Genomic DNA, 25,753 nt, shown 5'->3' with positions numbered 1-25,753 from the left:
ATGAGGGCCCCTTGAGCCTGAGGGTTGATACCTCCTTTCCTTCCTACCTCCAGTGGGGCACCCGGTCCTGTTGATTCTATTCTGGAAATGTCTCTTGAGTCTGCCCAGTCTCTTCCTATTTCAGTGCTTCTCCACCCAGCAGCCGGAATAATCTTGCTAAAACATAAATCTGATCGTGTCACCTGCCTCTGCTTAAAACCCTCAGTGGTTTCCTCATTGCCCATGGGATAAAGTCCAAACTCCTTGGCAAGGCTTTCTTGGCTCTGTGGTCTGGGCCCAGCCAACCTCTTCAGTCTCCTTTCTCATCCTTTGCCCTTCACCGCCACTCACCCCACGGTCTGGATGCGCCAGACGCCTCATTCTTCCTGAGCACAAATTGCTGACCCATCTCCCTGCAATCTCTTTTCCACCTGGTAAAATCACAGTCGCCTTTTAAGGTTTGTCTCCATCATTTCCTCTGGAAGCTGCTCCAGGTCCTGGAGGCGGAGCTCATTTCCGGTCGGCTCCCACGCTGGACTGTGACCCTGTTGAAGGCAGGGCTGGCCTTTGTCTGGTTCCGTCTAGCAAACTTCATACCCAGCACGGTCGTGGCACATGGTCGCTGTTCAACTGTTCTTGAGTAGAAACCAAATGGATACATGGGGCGCCTGGGTGGCACAGCGGTTAAGCGTCTGCCTTCGGCTCAGGGCGTGATCCTGGCGTTATGGGATCGAGCCCCACATCAGGCTTCTCCGCTATGAGCCTGCTTCTTCCTCTCCCGCTCCCCCTGCTTGTGTTCCCTCTCTCACTGGCTGTCTCTATCTCTGTCGAATAAATAAATAAAATCTTTAAAAAAAAAAAAAAAAAAAAAAAAGAAACCAAATGGATACCGAAGGAAAATTTAAAGCGAAAATGATGTTTTTTCTTTTGTTTACCACCCAAGGTTGCTAGTAGCGTGAACATAACGTAATATTTATTGAGGAACTGAAAAATGAGAGGACACACGCGTGCAACACGTGCGTTGTCATTGTTTTCAAAGGGAGAGCATGTTAACTTTTGAACCACGGATGAAAAAAAACATCTTCGAATTTCCTCCATTATATCACCTTTGGCACGCATGCGTGTGCTTAGGAACACGTACGTGGTATTGCTAAGAGTAAAGGGCACACGGTTGTCGGGTACTGGGAATTGGTATATCAAATAGCAAACTCCAGATGGCCAGAATTTTGTGCAATTCAGCAAAAATATGCCTTGTTGGTACAGGAGCATCCGTGCCTCGAATCGTGACTTGGTGGCCTGGACCTGCCTGGAGACCTCTAGTGACAACTGGTCCTTTGCTTTCCCGGAACTGAGGCTGAGCTTAGAGCAGGGGCAGGAAGGAGGGGCTGAGTTTCCTTTTTCTTTTCTGTCCCATTTTTCTTTCTCCTCTTTTTGATTCCCCTGTTTTTTTTTTTTTTTCAATAATGTCTGCCCCAACCACCCAGATTGACCATGGTACAACAAAGAAATGAAAACAAAGGTCTGGATTTGTGTAGCTCTTTGCAAATACTATTGTACTAACTTTTATTATCCATATCTGTGGCTACGCCTTATTCCCAGCACCACTTCCCAGACTGTAATTCCATCGAGGGGACGTATTTTCTTTGTACGCTCTTGCACCCTGTGCTGGTGTCTTGCCCCGTAGTAGGAGTACGTGAATGTTCGCCGAATGAATGAGTGAATGAGTTCACCGAGTAGGAACCAAGTTTGCCTCTTGTGCCAATTCCTTAATGCAGCATGTCTCTGGTTTTTCCTTTTTTCTAAAAGGCGGCTTCTTTTACCCAGATCAGGTTAGAAGCAGTTTCCTTTGACTCTCCTTCTGGGAGCCGTCCCTCTCTCCCACGGGTTTGATTCTCTTCCACAAACCACCTGAGTTCTCAGAGGCTTTGAGTCTCGGGGTAGGATCCCTCCACTTTGGACTCCTGAAGGCTGCCCAGTCTCAGAGCAGGGGCAGCGGGGAGTCGGCAGGCTGCGGGGAAGAAGCCGAAAGGATTAATTGGTTCAACTTTATTACAAAGGCTGGTCCTGTTGTTTACAGGCCATTAAAAACCGTGATCATCTTCCCAGGCAGGGCAGACAGCAGCTGGCTGCTTTGATGCATGTCTTAGAGAGATAAGGAAAATTTACCCCTTGTTTTGACTTTAGGATTTCTTTTTGGTTTATTGTTTGACTCACCATTCAACTTTCTCTCCAAATGTCCCTGGTCTCAGACAACTTTTTCAAGTTGTTGGCAGGGGAGGTTCAGATTAGACTCCTATAATTTTGGAGTTGAAAGAGACCTGGGGTAAGTGACTGTCCCTAACCTATCCCCTGTCTCTTCCCACACTCCTGGTCTCCCCCATAGCAGAGCAGTGCCTGGGCACACCAGCTTCCCGGGTAATTTGCCCTTATTGATCCCTGAGCAGGGCAGACTTTTCTCATGACCTGCAGCAGATCCTCCCCCAGCCAGGACCACATCTGCTGTACGGAGACGACTTTCTAGAGCTCTCCCCCAACCCCAAGTTCCCAGCTGCTCCCCCGAGCATCCCGAGTACTGTGTACATAGACAAATGGGCTCTCTTGGCTCTGCCATCTTCTGTGATAGGCACATCCAGGTTTCTCCTGGATGGGCTGGGCAAAGTCCTTGAGGGTCCTCACCCACATCCCAGACCATCTGTCTCCCCCTCCCGAGGCCTTCTGGAGGGTGTGACTTTCCATCTGGACAGATACGGGCATTGGGATGGAGGCTGCAACCACCTGTCGTGGTCAGGTTTTTATTCGGGGATCCTGTGGAATTTTCTATGTCCCGGATCTGCAAAGAAGCATAAAACTGGAGCCTAGATACTGAAACTCACTTTTTAGCTGCTTGATGCAAGAGTTCCAGGGCGCTCTGCAAGAGTGTTAACTGGCTTGGCAGATAGCGGGCACTCACCCTTTGGCTGAACAAACGGATGGATGGTTGTAGGGACAAGACATGGCAGTCACTGCCCGGTCACTCCTTAGGGCTCTGTGTATCCAGTTCAGTAAGTGTCTCCTGAGTGGCTGCTCAGAGAAGCGGGTGCTAGGAGTCAAAGAGATATGTAGAACCCGGTTCTTGGCATTGGGGAGCGTATGCCTAGAGGGGAGTGAGACTAATGATAAGACGAAGGCAGGTAAGCATACCTGGAAATCGAGATACAAGCTCTTGTTGAAGGAGCATAAAGGACAGTGGCTTAATTCTGAACGAGGGGCTCAGGGGAGCTTTCGGGAAGGAGATGGTTTTTAAGGATTTCAATGAACGGGGAAGAGAGAGGAAGGATGGAAGGCGGATTCAGACTGGTGAACAGCTAGGGCAAACGCTGTGAGACGTGAAATCGTCCTCAGCGTGCCACAGACCAGTCCTGGCAGCCCCAGTCCAAAGCCACATTTCTCGTCAGCCAGTGGCTCCAAATTCATCTTAGACAACACCGAATAATCCCAGGAATTTTTTCCAGGCGTCTGACCCTGGGGCAAGGCTTGGGGGAGACATTCCTTTCCTCCAGACTTTGTGCGGGCCCTGTGTTGCTGGATTTTGCTCTTCGGAGGGTGCATAGGACACACTCAGAGATGGCCTGGAGTTTGGTGAGGGTGGATAAGCTCCTAGTACCAGATCCCTCAGTTTCCCTGAGACTTTTCGTTGCCCCTCCCCCAGCCGTCCTCACTGCTGGGACAAGAGCCGCTGCTCCTGAGGCTTTGCTCATGCTCTTCCCTCCCCTCAGAGGCCTTGCTCCCGTATCTGTTATCCACGTGTGTCCACCCTGCCCCAGAGGTCCAGCCTCCTCCCGGAAGGAAGCACACCTTTTCTGAGCTCCCAAAACAGACCCCCGACCCCTGGCTGAGGGCAGGGCCTGAGATCGGCCCCTCCCAGGGAAAAGAAAGGCGCTTCCTACTCTCCTCGTTTTATTGCCAGTAAGTATCCAGGGTCAATGTGATTTTAAAACATTAAAAACTCACACCCAAACCCCCAATTTTTCATGTTCTCAAGCTGCTTAGTAACGTTCCAGGGAGAGGGAGGCAGCCAAGAAGGAGAATTCTTAATCTTGGGGAGAGGACTGAGTGCAGAAATGTCTTGGAAATGGAAGAGTCCCTTGGCTCCTTGCTTCGGCAGCGCTACAGCCCATATATAACCGTGGGCGAGCTCCCCCTCTCCACGTCGCTTATCTCTGCCTCACATTCACAGACTCACCAGCCTGGAGTCTCTCTGGATGTTGGCCAAGCCAGTTGGGAATGCATAATAGCTGAGATATGGGATGGGGCGAGCCCGCCATGTCCTTGCATGCCGCCGTGAAGGTCTTCCTTCTCCCCTTCTTTCCCCCCTTCTAGCCTCTTCTCTGGCATCGGGAACTAATCTTTGTGGTCCCACTTCCCTAGTGTTTGAAAGAAGGGAGAGCCAGATTCCACGTCTGCAGGTGGCTGTTGTAGTGATTATGGACACCCCTTGGGGAACGGGCTGGGGGAGGTTTGGGTGAGCAGATTGAGACCAAATGGAGTTTAGCTAGCTGCCATTTTGAAACCTCAGCTAAAGGGTCTTAGGAGCTTAAAACCTTCCCTATAACCCTTCCCTCCACCTCCACCTCCTGAGCTCACTTGGTTTTTATGACCAAAGATTTTGTTCCTTCTGTTCTGCTTTCTGGCAGAAATAGGGATGAAGACGAGAAAGGCCTCTGGAAAGGAGTCTAGCCTGATAGGAGCAAGGGCTGCCAGGAACTTTGGTGAGGTCTTGGTGGGAATCTGGAGCCTACCCTGGAGGTGCAGTGCCCTGCACCCACGTGGTACCCCGTCCTGCTGTAATGCTCCTGCTCTGGGAGAGCCTCTATTTTGGGTGCACAGCTGGGTGCCCCTTGAATCCCTGAGTGCCGCTAGAACTACGGGACAGTTGTGAAAGCTATTGCTTCCTTTTTGAAGATGTCCTGGGCACTGACAGGATGGATAGTTTACATTCCACAGACAAACTAGAGTTATCAGGGGGTTTTCTGGTATATTCTTTTCTTCCAGTGTCTTTAATTCAGCACTATTCTGGGCAATGGTCCGTTTTCCTTAGGTGAGTGGTACAGTATTGATGCATGGGATTATAATAAAGTCAGATGCCTCTGTTGTTTTATACTTTTAAATTAAATGTGTGTGTGTGTGTGTGAGAGAGAGAGAGAGAGAGAGAGAGAGAGAGAGAGAAAGAGAGTGAGCACGAGAGAGCGAGAGAAGCATTTACTCCAGAGCTATGGGGTGGGAGTGGGGTTATGGGATGGTTTGGTTATGGGCGCAGACACTGGTGATGTTTGTTTCTAGGATGTTTGGTTTGATTTTTGTGAACCTTATCATTTTTTGGTTTGATTTCGTGTTAGTATTCAGCCCTGTATCAGTCCGCTCGGGTCGCCATGGTACGGTACCACAGACTGAGTGTTTTCAGCAGCAAAAATGTATTGCCTCACCGTTCTGAAGGCCGGAAGTCCAAGATCAAGGTGTTGGCAGGGTTGGCTCCTTCTGAGGCCGGGAGGGAGAGCTTCTTAGCTTCTGGTGGCTTGCTGGCAGTGTTTGGTGTCCCTTGGCTTTTAGAAGCAGCACTGCAATCTCTGGCTTCATCTTCACATGGTGTTCTCTCTGTGTACACGCTTCTGTGTCCAAATTTCCTCTTTTTATGAGAACACCAGACATATTGGATTAGAGCCCATCCTAATTACCTCATCTTAACTAATTACATCTGCAGTGACCCTGTTTCCAACTAAGATCACATTGTGAGACATGAGATCCTGGGGGTTGGGAATTCAACATATGCATTTTGGGGGAAACAAGTCAACCCATAACACTCCGCTTCCTTCTTTTAAATAAAGCATGTGTGTGTGTTTTCTCTTTTTTGAAAAAGACCTCTGTATAATAAAAAATTAAAAAATTACAGCAGAGTAAACCAGAAGAGAAAAGTAAATCTAAGCCTCCCTCCCATCCCTATTCCCCATCCTTAGACCCTAGTTCTCCAATTCAGAGCCAACCGTTGTTATCATCTTGCTTTTTCCCCTCTGTCTTTCTGGAGATGTCTATGAGCATGAATTTATCTCTCTCCTTCTTCCCCCCCCCCTTCAAATAGTTGTATTCCAAATGCCCTGTTCTGCAACTTGCTTTTTAAATTTAATGATACATCTTGAGATTATTCCATATCAATAGCTGTATGTCTCTTTTTTTAAGAGATGCATAGTATTTCATTGTGTGGATTTACCATGATTTATTTTATTTTATTTTAAGATTTATTTATTCATTTGAGAGAGAGAGAGTGAGCGAACATGTACAAGTGGGGTGGGACGGGCAGAGGGAAAGAATCTTCAAGCAGACTCCCCACTTAGTGCGGAGCACTATTGGGGGGCTCCATGTGGAACTCGATCCCACGACCCATGAGATTATGACCTGAGCCGAAACCAAGAGTGGGACGCTCAACTTGACTGTGTGCCCCACCATGATTTTTTTGACTTCACCTCTTTAGATGGACAGTTAGGTGATTTCAGTCTTTGCCGAATGAAAACATTTTTTTATGTGTTTCTCTACCCATCAGTGTAGGTCATCTATACATCTCCTTAAAGTTCTTATATGGTATATAAACTGAGTACACTTAAGAAATATTTGTTAAGTTTCTATCATCAACAAATATTTGGTATTTCATTATATTGATGTATCCATATTTACTCAGCCCAATGGCTTTTTCTAAGTCAGTAATGAAAATTTTCACATGTAGATCTCTAATTTTGATTACTCATCTTTGATTATTCTTTAACATAGGTTTCTAAAAGTGGGTCAAATCATCTGGAAATTGTTAAGGCTCTGAATCCTTATTGCCAAATTGCGTTCTGGAAATGTATCAATTTACATTTTTGCTAGCAGAGTGCCCATCTTGCCCTACTGGCCTTATTACTAAAACAAAAAACTTTGCTAATTTGGTATGTGGAATATGGCATTTCATTGATGTAATTTTTTGTTTGCTTTTAAGTTACTCTTATTTCCTCTTTTGTGCCTTATTTGTGTCCTTTGGCCTTTAATCTATTAACGTCTTATATTTGTTTGTGTGTGCACTTTATATATTAAGGATCTTGATATGTTGTATCTGTTATATGTTTGGCAAATGTTTTCACCAGTTTGTGGTTTGACTTTTAAAAAGTTCTTTTTAAACCAACTTTATTGTGGTATAATTTACACACAATCAAGTACATCGATTGCCCTTTGTCACTATAGATTAGTTTTGCTGGTTCTAAAATTTCATGTAAATAGAATCATATAATCATATATACTTTTTAAAAAACATTTATTCATGTTATTGCATATAGTAGTAGTTCCTTTTTATTGCTGAGAATATGCCATTTATATGAACAATACCAATCTTTCTGAGAATATGCCATTATATGAACAATACCACAATTTTTATCCATTCCCAGTTGATGGACATTTGGGTTGCTTCCAGTTTTTGGCTATTATGAATGAAGCTGCTATGAGCATTTGTGTATATGTCTTTTTGTGCACATATTTCCCCCCCCATTTCTCTTGGGTAGATGCTTAGAAATGAAACTGCTCAGGCATATCGTAAGCACATTTTGTTTTGTTTTGTTTTTTATAAGGAGCTGCCATACTCTTCCCCAAAGTGGCTGCACCACTTTACATTTCCATCCGCAACATATGAACATTTTGGTTGATACGTGTCTTTACCAGCATTCGGTATTATTAATCTTTTCAACTTCAGCCATTTTAGTGGGTGTGAGTGGTATCTCATTGAAGTTTTAATGTGCATTTTCCTGATGACTAATGATATTGAGCATATTTTCTTGTGCTTCTTGACTTCTGTGTTTGTGAAAAGTCTGTTCGAATCTTTGCTCAATTGAAAGAAGGATTGTCTTCTTATTACTAAGTTGCTAGGGTTCTTTGTATATTCTGGATACAGGTCTTTTGTCATATATATGTACTATGAACACTTTCAGCTGTGGCTTGCCTATTCATGTTTTGTTATGTTTTTAAAACAAGCACAGTGTTTTTTTTGTTTTGTTTTTAAGTTGGGATAAAATAGGGGCGCCTGGGTGGCTCAGTCAGTTAAGCGTCCGCCTTCGGCTCAGGTCATGATCCCAGAGTCCTGGGATCGAGCCCCGCATTGGGCTTCTTGCTCAGTGGGGAGCCCACTTCTCCCTCTCCCTCTGCGTCCCGCTCCCCCTGCTTGTACTCTCTCTGTCAAATAAATGAAACAAAAATTGTGATAAAATATATGTAAAAGTTGTCATTTTAATCATGTTAAGCATACAATTCAGTGGCGTTCATTACATTCACATTGTTGCACAACCATTAAGCCTGTCTTTAGCAGTGTCTTTTGAAGAGCAGAAAGTTTTAATTTTGATAAAGTCTAAATTATTTTTTTTCCTTTTGTGGTTCTTGCTTTCTGTATCCTCAGAGTCTTTGCCTACACCAAGGTCATGAAGATTTTCCCTTATGTTTGCTTTTGGAAGTTTTAGCTTTTGCTTTAATTCTGTGCTCCGTTTGGGGTTTTTGTGCATGTGTGTGTATTATATGAGGTCAAGCTTGAGGTTTATTTATTTATTTCTAATACTGCTATCCGGTTAAAATAAGTACGAGTAAAAATAAATAGATATTAACTGTTATAGTTGACCTTCGAACACCATTGGGTTTGAACCGTTCGTGTCCACTTACATGCGGATTTTTTTCAATAAATATATATATATACAGTATTATACATGTATTTTGTCTTCTCTGTGATTTTCTTAATAACATTTTCTTTTCTCTAGCTTACTTTTTGTAAGAATATAGTATGTAATACGTATACAAAATATGTGTCAATTGACTTTTTATGTTATTAGTAAGGCTTCCTTCAGGTCAACAGCAGGCTAATAGTAGTCAGATACCAGCCCCTGCATTGTTCAAGGGTTGACTATATTCCTTTTTATTGCCCTCTGATTTATCCCATTGTTATTTAGCTTAGAAATTTCACCCCTAATTCAGCTATCATGTGGATATTCACCTATATAGTCTGCCGGATTCTCCTTTTTTTTCTTTATTTTTCCTCTCAGTTCTTTGATTCACTTAAAATACGTTTGGGTTTAAGAGTTGAGGGACTAATTTGATTTTCTTCTCACTCCCCTCCCCCAGCTAAGTGAATAGTGGGAAAGGGAGTTCTTAGTGGGGACGTAAGGGGGAAAGAGGGTAGAGCTTTCGGGAAATGGCGGCCACTTGAACTTGGGGGGAGCCTGGGGAGGAGCATTTGTGGGAGACTAGCCCGAGAGGCTGGCTGGGCCAGCCCAGGGGGGACCCCTAGACTCTGCACTTGGGGGTCCCGAGCCACATTAGCATTGTGTAGGTTGGTTCTGATTGGGGAGAACCAGAGGCATGAGGACTGAAAGTGGGTGCTGGCCATTTCTAGCTTTAAAGAGGGACTGATTGTGCCAGAGAGGATCGATGGGGGCCGGGGGTGGGGTGGGGAACGGCCGGTTCTTGATTTCAGAAAGAGGGAAGCTGGAAGGAGAAATTAAAGATTGAGCTTGAGGCTGATGTTGAGGGGCTGGCTAGAACTTCTGTACTTTACCAGGACATAAAGAAAGCAGGAGGAGAACCTGCTTTCAGAGGGATTAAAAGAAACTTTTAGAGAAAAATTGTGACTTTCCTTGAGAGTATCATTAGAATAGTTCCTTACATTTTGTAAATGTTAAACTTTCCAAAGTGCTTTTACATACTATTACTTCCTTTTTTGCCTGGTGTGATAGGCAAGGCAGATATTCCCCCGTTTTCCATCTTATAGATGAGGAAGGTGAGGCTCAGCTTACACAGGAGGCTTGTCTCAGTTCCATTCTCTGAATTAATAGGCACTTGTGGTGTGAGGAGGGGGAAGCCCGGAGAGGATTTCGATCTTGGCTTTGCCTCCCTTGCTATGTGATGTGGCCAGCCTGTGCCCACCCTTCAGTACCTCAGCTTTCTCATCTGCTAAATGGGCTTGGTAGTATCTATAACCTTAGCCTCGCACAGCGGGGAAGGCCAAATAAAATAACCTAAGTGAAAGGGTGCTGACAAATATAAAGCAGGGTGCAAACATCAATCTTCTTAAGACCGTAATTTCATCAAACTGGGGGTGGGCATTGGCTGGTCCCAGGGTGGGGAGACGGGGAGACCCAGGGTCATGCCACCTCCACAGGTTGAGCTGCCGAAGAGGCGTACAGAGGCCGGGGCTGTCTCTGGTGGAGTGGGGAGGGAGCACAGGGCCTCTGAGACATGGGAAGGATGCCCATCCAACCTCTAAGGCTGGGGGTCTTTAAGGGCAAGGTGGGAAAGTCCAAGGGCTCACATGTACTGGGAAAAAGTCTGTATTTAGATTCAGAATGTGACTTTTACCATGTCCCAAACTTGGGGTGAGACACTTCAACTCTTTGAATCTCAGTTTCCTTATCTTCGAAATGTCACATTATACACCCTGGAAATATGGAACTGTTTAGAAGTTCAAACTCGCTATACCTCTGTGCCTTTGGTCAAACAACTCCTTCGAGCAGAGTTGGCTTTGAGGAAGGGACAAGAGCCAAGGAAGGCAGGTGGTCTCTAGAAACTGAAAATGATATGGAAACAGGTTTACTCCTCAAAGCCTGCAGAGGAACCAGTCTTGCCGACACCTTGACATGGGCCTAGTGAAACTGATTTTGGACTTCTGATCTCTGGAACGATAAGATACACTTGTGGTGTCTTAAGCCGCTAAGTTGGTGGTCAATTGTTATAGCAGCAATAGGACACGAATGCAATGCACTTACGATTCACTCACGTTGTCGTCTGTATGCGTGCATTCCACTGCATGGATGTATTTCAACTTGGTTATTCATTTACCAATTGACGGACACTTGGGAGGTCTCCAAGTTTTGGCCATTATGAAAAAAGCTGCTCTGAAATTCATGTATACAGGTCTTTGTGTGGACATATGTTTTCATTTCTCTTGGGCAAATGCCTAGGAGTAGGATTGCTAGGTCATAAGCGTATATTTGACTTTGTAGGAAACTGCCAAACTGCTTTCCAAAGTGGGTGTACCATTTAACATTTCCACCAGCAGTGCATGAGAGTTCCAGTTATTCTATATCCTTGCCAGTGCTTGGCATTGTCAGTCTTTTTAATTTTAGCCATCATAATAGATGTTTAGTGCTATCTCATTGTGATTTTAATTGCATTTTCCTGATGACTAATGATGTTGAACCTTTTTTTCACAGGCGTTTTGGCCCATCCGTATTACTTCTTTTGTGAAATGTCTGTTCAGTGCTTTTAGCCATTAAAAAAAATTGGGTCATTTGTCTTCTTATTATTGAGTTTTAAGAGTTCTTTATATATTCTGACTACATGTCCTTTATCAGATATATGTTTTGCAAATATTTTCTTCCAGTCTGTGGCTTGTGTTTTGATTTCATATTAGTGTCTTTCCAAGAGCAGACATTTTAAATTTTGATCAAGTCCAATGTATCAATTTTTGGTTTTACGGTTTGAGCTCTCTCTGGCCTATCTAAGAAGACTTTGCCTACCCTAAGTTCATAACGATTTTCTTCCACTGTTCTCATAGAAGTTTTACAGTTTTAGCTCTTACATTTAGCTGTGTGATCCATTTGGAGTTAATTTTTTTATAGGGTGTGAGGTAAGGGTTAAGGTTTTTAAAATTAATTTTTTTTTTTTTTTTTTTGGGATGATGTCTTTGACTGGTTTTGGTATCAGGGTAATGCTGGCCTCACAAAATGAGCTAGCATTGTGCTAGGTGCTGCGGGAATATAAAGGGTAAGATCCAACCTCTGCCGGAATCACACACATACAACCCCCCCAGGAGGATAAAGGCAGTTTCATGAGCTCCAGAAGAGAAGTACAGACGAACTGCTGTTGGCATTCAAAGAAAGAAGAGGCAAGGGAAGCCTTAGAAAAGGTTTCCTGAAGGCAAGGACACTAAAGAAGGGCTTTAGTAGGGCTGCAAAATTGCCCGACTCTGGGGGCACCATTCAAATGCTGGTCTCTTGAATGCGGCTCCCTTCAGGGCAAAGGGAATAGACACAGATGGCACCCCCCTAGAGTTGTACGACATAGAAACCCTGCTAAAAGAAGTCTAGTGGCTAAGAGACTATCAGCTGGTGGAGGTGGGGGAAGGTAGCGGCAGGGGTGGGGGGCAAGGACCAGAGTCTGGGGCGAAGGAGGTTGTATTAAACTCCTGGCTTATTTTATATAAGCAAGCCTTTGTCTCCCCATCTTTTAACTTAAGCTCCCACTGATCTGTATCCTCCTTGCACTGAATGTGAGGCCGGAGGGCCCAGAGAGGCAGGTGGGAAGGAAGGGGGCCAGCCCTCAGGGAGCTGCCCCTCCCTCGCTCCCTGTGCCCCTCCCTCGCTCCCTCATTAATCTTCCCACCAACTCTCCATCAGCTTCCTTCTTGCCACTTCCTCAGACGAAAAAACGAGACTCATAAAGGTGAAATCCCTTGCCCAGGGTCAGCCGCGGGTGAGCCGTGGAGCTGTTGGCTGGCTTGCTGGGGCCCTTGCGGCATTCTCCCCTCTGCTCTGGGAGAACCGTAATTTCTGAGGAAAGAAGCGCCTAGAAAGAAATGGGAGCCAGGGGGAGGTCAGGACTAGATATTTGTGAGTGGGTTAGTTCTGATTTAGCAAAAACACTCTCAGCGCTCTGGGCTGGGCTGTGGCTGACTCGCTGCGTGGTCAGGGTTTGCAAAGCTTCCAAAGATCCTTTTGCTAGAAGGGCTTTAAAAGCTGCAAGCTCTCAGCAGTTTCGATCAGCTGGGATTTTTCCCCCTCCAGATTGAATCCTGTCAGGGTTTTACTGGCTTATGTGTTCCCGGAACGACCCCACGTCTCCCTCACCTGAGCAGCACCTGCTTTGTCGCCCACACCATTTCCTGTCACCAAATGGCTCTGGAAAGAATTCTTCCCCAGCGCTAAGTTTTGGCCCCCAACCTCCCCTCTTGACTCTCTCAACGCCCCCTGGTTTCTCTAGGAAGTGTAGAGTGAAGTACTTCAGGGAGAAAGGAACAGCAGGACCTCCTTTTGATCTCAGATTTGGGGGTTTGTTCCCCTTCCTGGTCTCCTATTTTGAACCATTTTCAAAAGAGCCCTTGAAAAACAAGGATACTGTGGAGAAGCTCGTGGTGTGAGTGTGTTTGGGAAATCAGGGGCACCCTGTAGGAAAGTTCCCTTCCCTGCCCCCCAGCCTATTGATTCCAGTCTCTTGGAACACTCGGAATGCCCTTGTCCTCAGACCCCTCTCGGGCAGTCTTGCCTGCTTGCCTCTGGGTATTTGGCATCTTGTCCTTTGTTTGGTCACCATGGGCCCTGCCCCTGCCAACTCAGAGGCAAACAGACAGGGCCAGGCCCCGGCTGCCCAGCCTCGTGGGCAGCATTCTACACTACTCTGTGTCAGCAGAAAAAGTATCCACCATAACTTGCGTTCTAGAGGGCCGTCTCCCCCACTGCCCGGGAGTCCCCTTCCCCGGCCTGCAAGGCCTCTGCGCCCGGGCAGCCCTGCCCACCTGGCCAGCGGCGCTCCAGGAATCCTGAAGTGCAGCTCGGGTGGCTCTTGGTGACTTTGCAGAAGGGTTCTGGGTTGGTTCTCCTTGCCTCCACCTCCTTCGGGGACTTCCTTGCCCAGGAGGATGAGGCCCGCAAGCCCCTCCCAGCTACCACACCACCAGCCCTGCCTCCTGGCCCTGCCAGAAAATGCTTAGCACATTAGCAAGTTTAGCTGCCGCGGTTGTAGTCATTTAGAAGGCGGCAGAGACACAGAGATTTCGTTCTGGAATCCTTTCCAGCTGCTCGCTATTTTGACAGCACTGGGTGGCATCGTCACCAGGAACCTGGCCTGCCTGTGAGATAGCAGCGGTTGGGGGCGGAGGTGAGGAGGAGGCCAGGAGGGTGGTGGGGACAGCAGCAGCCGTGAGAAAGGAGGGTGGAGGGCACTGGTCTCTGTTCTCCCTGGCCGGCCTCCCTTCTTGCCTTCCGGAGCTTTCTTGGAACAGATCTTGGATACTCACCACTTCTTTCCAGTAGCCTCAGTGCAGGGACTTATACTCGCAAGAGAGGCGAGAGGCTCCAAGGCGGCCAGAGAGGCAGCAAGACAAAGAAAAGCAAGCAAGCCCACCAAACAGCTTCCCAGACTCGAAGAGCTTGCGGCTCGCGCTTCCCTGCCGCTTAGTGGCCGAGCGCTCCGAGGCAAGTCGCTGCCTCTCCAGAACTCACCGTCCTCATCTGTGGACCGGGAATCCATGACCCACACCCTACCTCCAGGCCAGGTTAGGGGACCGACAAGAGACGAGGCACATGGAAGTGTTTTGTAAACTGTAAAGTGACAAACATTTGTGTACCTGTGCACCGGGGGACTATGTTTAGTTGATAACTTTGAGTTCCCCCATGAGGTCTGGGTTGTTGGACAGAAAAGTAAATATGGTGACTTTCTGGACGTTTCTGCTTTTCCTCACTGGTGATCGTGTGGTGAAGACAAGTAAGGCTGTGGGTGTATTGGGTTGTTAGGGATGCTGTAACAAAGTAGGGACTGGGTGGTTTAAATAACAGAAATTTGTTGTCTCTGTTCTGGAGGCTGGAGGTCAAGGTCAAGGTGTCTGCAGGGTTGCGGCTTTCTGAGGGCTGGGAGGGGGAATTTGTGCTAGGCCTCTTCTTAGCTTCCGGTGGTTTGCTGGCAGTTTTTGGTGTTTCCTGGCTTTTAGAAGCATCTCCCTGAGCTCTCCCTTCATTGCCCCGCGGTTTTCTCAGCATGTGGCTGCCTCTGTGTCCCAGTTTCTCTTCTCATAAGGGCACCAGTCTTGCTCAGTCAGGGCCCACCAGAATTACCTGACCGGAACTAATCACATGTGCAGTGGCCCTATTTGCAGGTATTGTGTGTGGGGGTCTTCTGAGCCCCGGGGGCCGGCTCCAGGGTAGCGAAGTCCAAGCCGTAGGGCATGCCTGGCTGGGAAAAGAGAGTTCTTCTGATGTAGAGGTAGATGGCTGGGTGAGGGGCCCCATTTTCTACTATCGCTCCTGGATTTTGGCGGGGGTTGGGGTGGGTGGGTGTGGATCTTTGTTCCCGAGTGAATTTTGTTTTTTCCCTTCTGGAGTAGCTCCTGTTAAGCAGTCATTCTCTGTGTTTTAGTCCCCAGTGTGGTACCCATTCTTACTCTTCATACCCCCTTCCTTTTCATGGCCCTATCTCCCTTCAAGCCACTAACCCCATACACGTGTGACCCCCTTCCTTTATAACTCTGAAGCCTGAGGACACAGTTGCCAATTCAGGACACCCCTGGGGTGAATGTGGTTCGCCTTCTCTTCCCTCCCCTTTGCCGTCCTTTTTGCTGTACCACGGTCTCCTTCCAGAGCACATCCCTGACGGAGGACCCCCCCCATGCCGCATGCACCCGTCTTCGCCCTGGGTGCTCGCACATCAGCCAGCGTGTTCTGAGTTGGCGGGATCCCGACCGAGTGTGCTCCTGGACCACAGCGTTGGCACTGGTCACGCGCGGCGCGGGGAGACCTTGGTGGCCCTGCCTTCTAGATCGGCGTTGTTTGCATCCCCCCCCCAGGGCCTGCTGCAATTTAGGAAGGGACTGATGTGGAAGAAGACATTTAGAAAAGCCACCCCCTGAATAACGAGAAGGAACCCACTGAATTCTGCCGCACGGCAGGCCCAGCGGTAGGTGCTTTCCACTTCTCCCTTGGTGCTCCCGCTAATCCGAAGAAGCAGGTATTCATTACATTATCCTCATTTTCTAGATGGACAGTTGAGGTTTTGAAAGGAAATAAAGGAAATGTAAATGCTCGAAGTGGCTCAGCTAGTGAGGGACTTTACACCCCTCGCTGGGACCTCAAACTCTTTTCTCTCCTCGCAGTGCACGCCTCAGAGCGTGGGTGGGAGGCTGCTTGCATCAGTGGTCCCGGGACAGCGGAGGGCGAAGTCAGGCTCCCGCTCTCCGCCCCGCTCTACTGAGCCAGGAGAGAGCGGGGTGCGGCCGGGAATCTGCACTCCAAAGGAGCACCCCTCCCTGACTCCTGCACACTCCCCCCCTCCCCAGTGCCTCCTCCCCTGGTTCCCAGGCAGGCTGAGAACCTGCTGTTCCCCCACATGGGGTTCTGCAATGTGGGGCAGCCCACCTGTAGACAGCCTCCCCATGCCCTCCTTTTCTCCCTGGTGTAGAGCGGTTCCAAAAGCTCTGGGGGAGGTAATGTAACTGGGCTGCACATGAGTTGGGTGAGGGTGGCTTGTGTGGACTGCGTTGACCTGTGGCTTCTAACCCTTTCTGTGGTTCCCGCGTCCTTCCCTTGCTGCACTCTGCCCAAGGTCCTTGCGGGAGGAACGAGGACTGGGGTCATCAGGCAGCAGCCAGGGCCGGGCTGGGCAGGACTGAGCCCCGTCTGGTGGTGATGTTCAGATTCCCCGTGACCGAAAGGGAGCCGGCGTTTCCAGGTGAAATCTTAGCGTGAGCCTGGCGGAATATGGGGCCTCCGTTTAGAACCGCACTTCCTGTCCCTGCTTTGTCTTCCTCTGTGCTCGTTCTGCCTACCTCACGTTCTTCACTTTCCTGTACATTCCAGCAACGTAAAATAAAAAATCCGAAGGAAGAAGTTCTGTTGTCTTATTTACTGATGGGCAGCAAGGACTTGCTCACCCGTAAGCTTTAAGTCAGCTTTTACAGAGCCCCTGCCGCGTCTCTTTTCCCGAGATGTGCAAGCGCATCGTGCGGACTGTGGTCTTCACAGCCTCTTAGGGGTCATAGGATATTGGGGCTAGAATGTCAGCCCCACGGAGGCAGGAGTCTGCTGTATGCCCACTGTCTAGAAGGGTGTTCGACGTGTAGTAGGTGCTCCGTGAACATTTCTTGACTGAATTAACATCAGAGCTGAAAGGCAGTGCTAAGTTAAGCTTGTCCAGAAAGACCAGGGGAGTGAACAGAGGCTCAGAGAGGTGAAATCACTTGCCTGAGTTTACACAGCAAGTAGGTGGTGTGGCTGGGGCTGGAACCCAAATCGACAGGATTAGTCCTGAACTCCCAAGAATATTAAAACCAAAGTCATGGCTTTTGAAATGTACATCCTATAAGCCCAGAGACCCCTGGCTGGTTTTTTTGGTGGGAGAAGCTGTTCAGACCCTGCTCTCTTTCTGGGTCCAAGAGCTCAGGGATCTGGACAGAATCAACAAGCTGTTTTTTCCCCCCTCTCAGAAGAGACAGCATCCCTGACAATGCTAGCTTGGATTTTCAGGCTGACATTCTAAACACTACCTCATCCTAAAAGTAAATGGTGAACTATTTTCATACACTCTTAAAATTTTAATTTGGAAAACTCCTGTCTTTGGAATGCAAAATTCACCAGGCATTTTATATCCTGCAGTCTGAGCTAGTTACTAGAACCTTCTTGCCAGTCCTGCTTGTGAGCCCTACTTGTGGAAAAGGACCGGGGGATTTGACCAGCGTAGTGACTTACTCTTTGAGTCAAAATGTCCTGTTGGTTTAAAAATGTTCACTCTGTTTAGATTTCTGCTTTCTTTCCCTCCTTCCCTCCCCCTCCCCCCTTCACAAAGTGGGGCATTTTGACGCCGTGGGGGATACGGGTGAAAAATTAAAATGATTAGTGTGAGCACCAGACAGGCCTAAATTTCGCCTCACTTGTGCCACCCTCCAACGTTGACCTTTCCTCCATTTCTCACCTCCCCGCCTTAAGACCCTTCATCCAACTTGGGTCCTCCTCCTTCCAGGACTTCACCCAGGCCTAACTCCCATCTTATCCCTAACCCCACCTCTGAGCTTATCTTTACCCATCCCATCCCAGGTGAGGGTGGGGTGACCTCAGGGAGGGAGGGAGAAGGATTTGTTTCTCACATTACCTCGTATTTTTTAACAGCTGAAAGTTTAGTGGTTTGTCTTTGACGCATTGTCAAAAGGCCATTCTGTCAAAACCAGCCAATTCAAAAGGGCAGTATCGAAGTTGAAGTTACGTGGGAGTCAACGTCACACACCCTTTCTAACCTGTCGATAATAATAATGATGACGATAATGAAGTGTTTATCGACCCTCTGCTTCGTAGCAAGCACAGCCTAGGCACTTCCCCTAGTGTGTTTGTCAAATCCTCATAACAATCCTAGGAGACCCGTACTTTAATCTGTATTTTATTGATGGGAAAGCAGGGACAAATATCTTAAGGAGCTTGCCCGAGGGCACACAGTAAGTAAGGAAGGCAATTACCGAACTGCTAAGTGACACAATCTCATTAAGTTTGCACCCTGAGTAGGTGAAGTGTTGGCTTCAGGGTCCTGCTCGGACGTTTTACTGTGGTGTGATGGTGGCTTCCGGAATGCCCACGGTCAGAGAAAACTCACCCCCTTGACCCTCTAGGTAGGCAAGCCCTCCCTAGGCCGTGCCAGAAATAAACCGGGGGATAGCTTCCCAAAGGTGCAGAGCAGCCCGAGGAATGGTGGAGAGCTGAGCTTCGATGCTGAACTTCTCCCTGCTCTTGCTGCATCTCAACAAATATTTAAGCACTGGGCAGTTATGGGGACGAGAAAGAGACCAGTCTAGAGACCATGCCCTCCCGGCGCTCAGAGCTTAGAGACGGATGCGATTACCTCTGTGATCTGGTACACACGGCAGAGCACTCAGGGAGAGGGGGCAGCGAGCAGAGCACTTGGGGAAGGACTGACACACAAAATCATGTCACATTTCAGGAGTCATTTGGTGGTACTTCCATCACAGGTTTCCCACACTTCCAGAATAGTGTTGGTTGTAAGAATAGGCTCTCTTCTTTTCCAGGCGAAAAATTATTATAGTGTAAAATGTTTTCCCAAAGTTTGCTGAGCTGGACTTTGTTATCACAAGAGGTAATGAGTGTGGACGTGCTCTGAGTCCTTGAAAGCCCTTTGGCTGATGTCGGGCAAGCCACAGTCGTAGATGTGCAGAGATGAGCAGAAGGCGAGGACTGAGGACTGGCTCTTGACATTGCCTGATCCCACCTCTCAGCACAGGATGGAGTGAACGTTCATTGAGGGAACTAAATGAATGAGTAGAACCAAGGTTATGAGAGTTTCAGGGACTACATGGCTAATACCATCAAATGTTGGTCAAACAGTATGATGACCAAGAAGTGGCTTTTGGGTTTGGCAAGAAGAGGAGGAAATTAGTTAGTGTGAAGTAGTGGCTTCTGAGGAAGGATGGTGAGTGGTTTCTTTTTTTGTTTTTTAAAAGATTTATTTATTTTAGAGAGAGAGAGAGATCGTGAGCACACGAGTGGGGGAAGGGGCAGAGAGAGAGGGAGAGAGAATCCTAAGCAGCTTCCATGCTCAGCGTGGAGCCCAATGCAGCCCAATGCGGGGCTTGATCTCACAACCCTGAAATCACGACCTGAGCCGAAATCAAGAGTCAGACGCTTAACCAACGGAGCCACCGAGGTGCCCCTGGTTAATGGCTTCTAAAGGGAATGGACAGATGAGAATATTATATATATATAATATATATATATATATATATATATATATATATATATATATATTTAAGATTTTATTTATTTATTCGACAGAGAGACAGACAGCCAGCGAGAGAAGGAACACAAGCAGGGGAAGTGGGAGAGAAAGAAGCAGGCTCATAGCAGAAGAGCCTGACGTGGGGCTCGATCCCATAACGCCGGGATCACGCCCTGAGCCGAAGGCAGACGCTTAACCGCTGCGCCACCCAGGTGCCCCGAGAATATTATATATTTGAGGAGCTTTTCAGTGAATGTAAGGAATGAGGTGGGATCCTTGCTAGAAGGGCCCTTTGACAATTAATGGCATTCTTGTGCAGTTCCTAGTTAGTGTGTGAGGGTGAGAGAAAGGGAGGCCTTTGAGGGAAGGAGCGCTGACTGGGTCCAGAAGAGGCAGAGCGCGTGGGGCTGTGGTGCAGGAGGAGGGCTCCGCTTGAAAGAGTAGAGAGACCTTTGCTTAGAAACTAGAGATGTGTTTGAAAAATAAACCATCGATTTTCCACACCCTTGCTTTTTACCAGGACACACAAAGATGACCCTGTGTGCCCCTGGCAGGCGGCCTCTGCTCCTTTGCTCGGAGCGTTCCAGCTTCATCTCCGTTTTAGAAGCAGCAGGCTCCCTCCTTCCTCAGTGGCGGCCTGTGGAGACGACCTCAGTCAGTGTGGGCCCATGCCAGGCTGGGGCCGCACCTTGAGTTCAAAAGTATGCGTGCGTGAGGACGTGCGAGCGTGTGCGTGTGTGTGTGTGTGTGTGTACATGTGTGTGTGCACGAGTGTGCATGTGTGAGTGTGTGTGTGACTCCAGGGCTGGTAGGGACTCTCAGTTTGCAGCTGAGGAAACTGAGGCTCGGCGGGGAAAGGGACCGTCTTTGTTGTTTTCCTCAGTGGCTGGCTCCGTGCCTCGCGTGTGGTGGAGATGGAATGCACGGTTACTGAGTAAACCACAGAAGCAGCTAGTTACAGCAGGGAGATGGACACTCAGAGATTCAGATGATTTTCTGGTCACTGTCCTTTCTGTGTGTTTTACACCCACGTCCGTGGACACTGGTTCTGTTGGCATGGCGGAAAGGAAACTCTGAATGGAATGGACTTGCTGAGTGGGCCCAGCCCCGGCTACCTTTGAGGGCGGCCTGTGGGTCACAGCCTGGCCTTGGCACTGTCTCATGCCCTCCACTTCCTTTACTCTCTGCCTCCTTATTGAAAAAAAAATACAACTTCCCAACCCCTGCCCCCAATACTCTCCCAATTCCAGTCAAAGAAGGCCTTATGTTTAAATAATCATGTGAAAAAGAAAAAAAATCCCACCCTCATAGAAATGTGAAAGGCTACTGGCTCCGGGCAGCTTTCAGTCTTTATTTAAATTAGGGATTTTGTGGATTGTTGTTGTGTTGTTGTTGTGGTGGGATGGTATCCAGTATCCCAATGTCCGTGTAATGCCTTGACTTCACTATCGCTTCTCCTAGGATAATGATAGGTTGGCATAATGTACCTATTGTTCCCTTCCACAAAGCCACACTGTTACAGACGATGGGATGGGGTGGGAGGGGCGTAGTGTGGATCTGGAAGGAGGATCTTTGTGTTTGTGTGAGTGTGTGTGTCCTGGGCGGCCGGGCTGCATCTCAAGTTATTTCTCTTGTTCCTTCCTTGGGTCCCTACCCACCTAGGCACCATTCCCCTAGTTGTTTGTCTCTTGCGTTCCTCCCCACTTTCCCGGTTTTGGCTTCTCTGCACACTTGCCTCCTGGGGCGTCACCCAGCGCTGGGCACAGTCTGAGGACTTCGGCGATGGCTGCTGAGCTGAGGTGTGGAAGAAAGTGTTCACCATTCTTTCGGTGAAGTGACTTGCCCGAAGAGGACAGGCTCACGGGCCCAGGGTATTGCAGATGACCTCGGAGGTCGTTCAGGCCGGCCCTTATCGACTGGACATGTTTGCGTTTCTCATCTGAGTTGTTCAGAGCCCTTTGCACTACAAATCTCATGATACTTTTTGGGACATGTTGGATAATGCAGACGTTGGTTCACGCATTCGACAGCAGCTCACAGGGTGCTCGCCGCGAGGCTAGGTCCCCGACGGGAGGGTGGGTGTGCGGTGATGGGAGGAAGAAGGCAAGCAGCTCTAGCCTCGTGGTGCTTCCACTCCGGCGGCCCAGCTCTGCGGCTGCTGTTAAACCCGCTTGACCGTTATGGAATCCAGAGCTGACATCCTGGGCTTATCTCTTATAGCCAGAAATTAGAACTAGGAGTTCATGGCCCATGTGGCAGCCATTGCCAGGTGACACTTTTTTTTTTTTTTAAAGATTTTATTTACTTATTTGAGAGAGAGTGTGTGCGCGCACAAGCTGGGGGAGGGACGGGGGAGAGAGAGAGGCAGGCTCTCCACTGAGCGCGGAGACTGACAAGGAGCTCGATCCCAGGACCCTGGGATCATGACCTGAGCCGCAGGCAGACGCTCAACCCACTGAGGCACTCAGGTGCCCCATTTTTTTTTTAAGTGAGATCTCTCAGATGGAGATCTCCCCTAGAGACTGTTTTTTTTTTTTTTAATTTTTAAAAAGATTTTATTTATTTGACAGAGAGACAGCCAGCGAGAGAGGGAACACAAGCAGGGGGAGTGGCAGTGGAAGAAGCAGGCTTCCCAGTGGAGCAGGGAGCCTGACATGGGGCTCGATCCCAGGACTCCGGGATCACACCCTGAACCGAAGGCAGACGCTTAACGACTGCGCCACACAGGCGCCCCTCCCCTAGAGACTTTTATGGCAGTACCCATCTCACATTTTCTTCCATCCCCGTTCCCCCTCTCGCCAGCCCCTTCTGCATGGGGGCTGGTAGCTCTGGGTAGAAATGTTTTTGACTCCAGCCATAAGCGGTTTTGACCAAGCACCGTTGGCATCCGAATGGGAATGACCTTAGTGTTACCATGAGCCTTGGAAGCCGTGGCCTTTACAGCTCACCCTGAAAGAGGCAAAGGCAGGCTTCAGTGAAGCCAGGGGACACAAGGGCCCCTGGGCTGAGGTTCTGTGACCACAGGCTTAGAGGGAGAGGACTTTTCTATCCTTGGAAGGAACCTGCCTCAGTTTTGCTGCCTGGAAAGGCGAATGTTATACTAAAAATGTATGTCCTTAATCTAACACTCAGATTTCACTGGGATTCCTTATTTTACCTGGCGACCTTACTGTGTGGGGCAGATGGAAAGGTGGGGAGTGGCTGGGACCCTGCACCTCCATGGGGGTGATGATGGCAGGATGTGGTCACTGAAGCACGGAGGTCCTGAAGGATAATGTGACAGTTGTCTCTGACCAGGTATCAAACTGAGACAGGTCAGGAGATGAGAGATCGGAGAACCTGGCCATTTGTGGTCTTTGGCAAAATCACTGTGGAGACATGGCCCTCACACGAGCCAAGAGAAAAGGATGGTCTGTAGCCTTGCTCTTCCCCAGTCGTATCTGAAAATACATTTTGCAAAGTAAACAGATGCATTCCCTTTGTATATACTTTACAAGAATCCAAATTCTTTCCTCCTGGTAAGTTAAAACAAACACCCAGGGCTGAAAATACATGTATACAGGGACAATTGAAAGGGTGTCTAAGCCTTGGGCTGCTTGGGGGCAGGTACCTCGAGGTGTGTGCTGCCCTGAGAGGCTGAGGGCTCAGCATCTTTGCTCTTTCTCCCAGGAGTGAATTCCCAGCCTTAGGATCCGTGTGACTGTTCAAACGCATTGCGTCTGAACACTGGGCGGCTCCTTGAAGATCAGCTAATCTGACAACCCGGAACTCACCCAACTTTTGAGCCCAGATGAGGAAACTAAGCCCAGAAAACTCTGTGGTGGGCTTCAAGCCCCACGCCATGAAGCAGGATGAGAACCCAGGTCTCTTGACTCCAGGTCGGACACAGTTTGCCTCGGCTGTACGCTCACGGGTCTTGTTTCCTGTCTCAAATATAAGCATGTGGAGGGTAGAGCCAACGTGTCGGTCTTCTGTAGTGTTCAGGGGGCTGCGGACAGTCCCGCACACCAGCACTTCCTGTTAGCAAGGGCGAGGGAGCTTCGGCTTGTTGGCGGTACAAACGTTTGTGGGTGCCCCCTTTGCTTCTCAGGGGGAGTCTACTTCCCATGACTCAGCCCACACTTGTGTTTCCTCAGCTCTGGGTCTGGGTCACCTGGAAAGTGGATGGCTGGCAGGGATGACATCCACCGCGAAGGATGATTCCCGAGGAAGCTAGGACTCGTCACCCCTCAGCAGCTACCCTTCTTCTCTGCCCTCAGGAGTCTTGACGTGTGCAGCTCTACTTTCTCCCACTGTTGCATTCCTCATTTCCTGGCTGTAAGGACAGACGAGGGGCAGAGCCCGCACATTTGGTGTTTTGTTCCTCGCATTTGGGGTGACATGGCCAGCACGAACAGGCCTTGTCCAGGTGCCACCGAGCACGAGTGCTGCTTTCCTGGTCTGTCCCGGGAAAAGAGGGATTCTTTCACTCCGAACTTCGTGATGACTTCACAGAGGCAATGAAGGGGGAATACGCTCCACAGTGGAGGGAACCCTGTGTGGTTTCCGAGGCAAGCACGTGCCTGAACGGCGAGCATACACAACCACGGTGAAGTTCACGGTGTGGCTCTGTGGGGATCACCGGCTGCCTCCCTGGCGTCGTGCCGATGCCTCCAGCCAGGTGTCCAAGGGCGAGGCCTTGTCTTGGCTCTGAGCTCCATCGTCACTGTCTTTCTTTTTTTTATCTCAGTTCTTTGAGCCCCCTGGTGCCCCTCGTTGGTCACCCGAGACCCCTCAGATCCTTGTTTCAAGGCAAGAGGCTCATGGATCCATTTGTGGACACTGCCAACGATTACCCCAGGTCCAGGCACCAGAACACTACGCGCATTCCCTGGAGTTCTTTCTGTTTATGTGGCTGGTGTCCAGATCCAAGGAGATGCTGGGGACTGAGGGGAGGCCACTTCCTCAGGCCAGTTTCCTTCTGAGCTAGCTGCCTGCGAATGCACGAGTGCTTTCTCCTCGTGCTGCACGGCTGGGAGGATCGTGTTAACCACCTAGGCTCGGGAGGGAGGGGAACACCTGTGGGATGCGTGCTGCCCAGAGAGGCCTCTCCCATTATTCCAGAGCCGCAGGCAAGTAAGTCTGTGGCTATTTCCTTTCCCACATTATCAAATGGTCCCCTGATGACAGCAGCCCAAGTTTAATTGTGTTGTGCCTGTTTATAGGCAGGCTCATTGTGCGAATCCATAACCACCTGCCCGTCTGCCCATCCACTCATCCATCCACTGGTATCCATCGTGGGTCACCAGATCCATCTATCCACCCACCCTCTTTCATCCATCCATTTATGTACTTCAAGGGACCAGGCGGGTAAAGCAAATGAAGAAAATGTGCCAGATGAGGACAAGAGGGAGTGGTAGGGACTGTGGTGAGCCTCAGGGGACAGTTAGTTCACTGAGCTGCCATCTGCCACATTCCCGACTGACCGCCTCTCAGGTTTGATAGGTGGCACCTGATGACCACAGTGACCCGTCTTTATAGAAAAACTTTTGGGTAGCATTTGAACAGCCTGGAGCTGTTGGGGTGGGGACGGGCCAGGCTCTTCTTCAGCCTTGTGTAGAATTCGTTGGTAAAATCAGACTCTGGAATGTGTACCCGTCAGGGCTTTTTAAGGTTGCAAATGGTAAGAAACCCAACTCAAACTGCTGGGGCCCAAAGAGGAATATAGGGGCTCGTGTACCTGGAAGTTCAGGAGAGCATCTGCTTCACTTGGGCCTGGGTCTAGGGGTTCAACAAGGTCAGCTGAACTCCCTCTCCCTCCTCCTCCCCCTCCCCCTCCCCCTCCCCCTCCCTAGCGGTTCTGCTTTCCTTTACACTGGCCTCTTTGCAGACAGGCTGGCTTCCTGGGTGTCTCCCAGCAGCTTCAGGTAAACATTTTTTATCAGCTTTTCTACAGGAAAGAGAAAGAAAGCACCTCTTTCCCACAGAAACCCAAGGGTTGACCTGAGTTTGCCTGCCTTCTAACCACGTGTTCACCCTTGAACCAATCACTCAGGCCAGGGGAGGTGGTTTTCTCCTGGGTCATAAGCCTGTCTCTAAAGTTGTGGGATGGAATGGGACTGGTTTTACTCAACTGGTGGTGGGGGGAGGTGGTTCCCTGGAGGAAAATAGAGGGATTGTGATGGCAAGGTGGTGGAGGGGCAGCTCAGTGGGCAGACACCCCTGTCACGTCCACAGGGGGATGGGCTGGTGGAAGGACTGGACTCTTGCATTTGCATCGTAA

At 48.9% G+C, this 25,753-nt stretch overlaps 1 protein-coding gene and 1 long non-coding RNA gene across 3 annotated transcripts in view; one reads left to right on the top strand and one right to left on the bottom strand.

Annotated features, from left to right (window-relative positions):
• The window catches only part of DPF3 (double PHD fingers 3), a 247,751-nt gene that overhangs the window by 53,110 nt on the left and 168,888 nt on the right, over positions 1-25,753 (top strand). The gene's annotated exons all lie outside the window — the stretch shown is intronic.
• LOC148107694 (uncharacterized) lies at positions 1,529-13,646 on the bottom strand. Its single transcript, XR_015721813.1, has 3 exons — positions 13,523-13,646; positions 5,442-5,641; positions 1,529-1,987 (listed from the first exon to the last, which is right to left on the bottom strand). It is a non-coding gene; the product is annotated as an uncharacterized LOC148107694 (long non-coding RNA).

This window comes from Ursus americanus, chromosome 26 (genome assembly GCF_024610735.1).
Source record: "Ursus americanus isolate L20-20 chromosome 26, mUrsAme1.1.p, whole genome shotgun sequence".
In the NCBI taxonomy this organism is placed as follows: Eukaryota; Metazoa; Chordata; class Mammalia; order Carnivora; family Ursidae; genus Ursus; species Ursus americanus.
Note: the sequence above shows the minus strand (reverse complement) of the source record. Positions and strands in the feature narration are given on the sequence as shown.